Genomic DNA, 3,467 nt, shown 5'->3' on the forward strand with positions numbered 1-3,467 from the left:
AGATGGAGTCCATCAGTAGTGTGTGTTTGTTTTTATGCAGCTCACATCAAATCATCACTAAATGTTTCCTTCTTTTTCCAGAGTTTCTAACTGGATACATTCTGGTGCAGGAACCAGCTTCGTTCAGATTGGGTTCTGGGAAGCAGCAGAGAGAGAACAGGAGATACTGGAGCTGTTATCATCAGATATCAAACATTTGCATAGGGCAGGGGTCTATAGTCCTGCGGCTCTTTAGTCCTTATACTGCGGCTCCGCGTAGTTTGGGAAAATAAGTATTTTTTTTAAGTATTTAGCTGAAGTGTATTTTATTTATGTTAGTTCTTTTTTAACTTGTAGTTCTAAATTGGAAGATTATTGTGACATTGAAATATAAAAATAAAATTATATTTGATTATTTTTTTCATCGCTCAAAATAAGCTTCACACTCGCAGAAGCCGGTATACCCGCCGAAACGCCGTGTATTTATCGAGACTTTCAACCCCAGGTAGGCCAATTATGGATCTTCGGATCCACATTATGTCAGCAGCTGTTCTCCACCATGAACTATGTTTAAAAACAAACACTCCTCACGCCTCACAGATGACAGCTTACAGTCCTGCGTAAAGATGAAAGTGACTTTGTACAGCCCCGATTTGCAGATGCTGTGCGCAGAGGTTCAGGAGCAGAAGTCCCATTGTAAACATATCACGGCAGACCTGACGATGTTTGCATGAACACGCTTTTCACACATGGTTGCTGTACGCATACAGCCGGCTGTAGCGTTGTAGCTCACAGCCCGACACATACCAACACAACAGCATAGAATAGCGCAGACGTTAAGGCGGCGAGGCGTGATTGCGGGTGCAGCTCAGGTGCGTCGCCTCCCCTGCAGCGGCGCTGCAGACCACGCCCCGCCACACACATTAACCAGGTAAAATACATATTTAGGCAGAATTTTGCAAATATCTATTTTTCATCTTTGTGCAGCATAGTGCTTTTTTTCCAATTATTTTTTTAAAACTCAGGTCAAGGCTCCAAAAGCCCAAAGGCGATATAAGGGTGGCTCACAACAGTGTTTGTTTGCTACATGGATCATTTTCGTTCAGCAGGGTGTCTTTCCTTTTGTTATATTTCTTTAAGAGTTCAAAATCTGTTAATTACATAAATAAAATGTAATTTTCTCTGTAGCACTTCATGGAGTTCATAAGCAACACACTTTAGTTGTTCACACAAAGCATAAAGGTAAAAAACAATATATACAGTGTTATCTTCATTTTAGATCTCAAAAAGTATTTGCGACTCCCAGTTTTTTCTTTTGCGTGGAAACCGGGTCCAAATGGCTGTTTGGGTGTTAAAGGTTGCTGACCCCTGGCCTATGGGAACATAAACCTGTCTGATTATAGAAAGAAATTTCAGTCTGCCTTCCTGCTGGATCTGTGCTCCCATGTGAAGGACTGTGAGACTAAAACAGGCTTGAGTGTCCTTCCATCATTACAGTCAGTTTTCCAGTCAGCTCCTGCAGTCTGGTCCATAAAGCTCTCAGAGAGAAAGACCTCCATCCTCCTGGAAGTGCTGAAACTCCAACCAGAGAAGAAACAAGTGGAGCTGACAGGCTGCTCACATGAAGAGAGTGAAGTGAGGAGTTTCCTTCAGTGTCTGCCTTATATCTCACAGCTCAGGTAAATGAAATCTTCTTCACATGACTAAATCTGTATAAGGAAATATCTAATTTTAAACAAAGAAATTTTTTTGACTATTTAATCCTGGGTTTTTTTTAAATTTGCAATATTCTGGTAATATTCTTTTTTCATTTGTTTCATATTTAAACTTTGGAGATTCAATATGATGGAATCATGTTTCAGTTTTATTGTTGCTGCTGTTTTATTTGATCGACTCTTTCAGTTTCTTGTTGTCAGTTTTCAGGGACCAAGCAGTCAGGCACAGAGGACACAGGGGTTTTAATTCAAAAATGGGGTTTTATTGGCCCAAAAATATGAAACATAATTGACATGCCAACACTTAAACAGACAGACCAATAAAAGAGGTCAAGTCAATAAATTAAACTCAAAATAACATCTAACAAAAACTCAAACAAACATAAGACAAACTGATTTCCTGAAATGACACATGAGGGAACTTAAACACTAGTTCAGCTAAACCAAATGAGAGACCAGGGGGAAACAAAATGCCTGCAATATAACCAAGTAACACAAAACAATTAAACAAACTTGAAACACCCCCACACAATGAAGCATGTGGTTTAGTCCAAATAGGCTGTCAGCAGTACTTCAGATCCCACAGCACTTTGCCTTTGGTGCCAAAGCAGGCCCCTCATGCCATACAGTGTATGGCATACACCGTGCTCTAGAGGTGCAAAGTTTCCCACCTATCCCTCTGATATGTCAGTACCACTTTAGAGATACTGGGGCCATGAGACTAATGTAGGCTCCGGGAGGATTTTTACTCATCACTCCCCTATTTCTGTGTGTGTTGCATTTGCAGGGAGCAATAGGCTCTGAGCCTAGATGAGAAACTCTGTAATAATATGTGAGCTGCCTCACTGCTGTGTTGCTCAGGATGCAACCAGAAAGGAGAAGCCAAAACATCAGGTAACTCAAACAAAGAAAGATGTATTAATATAACATAAAACAGAACTTTGACCTTGCATGTTTGCACTCCATGTAAACAGCAGAAAGTGTGATGGAAAAAGAAAATTAATAAAGACCATCTCTGACTCGAGGAGGGGGCAGCTCATGACCTGGGTTACGCCATGTCGACAGTTTGATGAGGTGCTTTTGTGATATTTAATGGATCAGATTAAATTTTTTATTTCTCTCTGATATCCGATCCAGTAATTTAGGTCAGTATCGGACCAATACCGATACCTAATATCAGATCGGTCCATCCCTACTACAGTGAGCAACAAGTGAAGACGTGAGACAGCAGAGAGTCTTCATCACTTTGTGTGTCCACCTGCAGATGTAGCAGATGTGTTAGAGCAGGATGAGTGTTTGTGTTGTAAGAGTGTAAAACAGTGTTCAGCTGCTCTGATGGAAGATGTGTTTAACATGGAGCTTCATTATGTACAGGAAGGAAAGATGGAGGCCATCAGTAGTGTGTGTTTGTTTTTATGCAGCTCACATCTAATCATCACTAAATGTTTCCTTCTTGTTCCAGTGTTTCTATCCGGATATATCCTGATGACCGAGTCAGGTTCTTTGTGAATCTGTTCTGTGCAGCAGACAGGAGAGAAGATACTGGAGCTGTTATCATCAGTGTGCACATATCAAACATTCCCTGTTAATGAGAGAGACATGGATGATGATGATGATGATTATATGAAGGACTATCATCTTGATTTCCTGCTGGATCTTTGCTCCCATGTGAAGGACGATGAGTCTAAAACAGGCTTGAGTGTCCTTCCATCATTACAGTCAGTTTTCCAGTCAGCTCCTGCAGTCTGGTTCATAAACCTCTCAGAGAGAAAG

The sequence above is a fragment of the Pundamilia nyererei genome, unplaced genomic scaffold (genome assembly GCF_000239375.1).
Source record: "Pundamilia nyererei isolate P.nyererei 1_Seehausen unplaced genomic scaffold, PunNye1.0 scaffold00244, whole genome shotgun sequence".
Lineage (NCBI taxonomy): Eukaryota > Metazoa > Chordata > Actinopteri > Cichliformes > Cichlidae > Pundamilia > Pundamilia nyererei.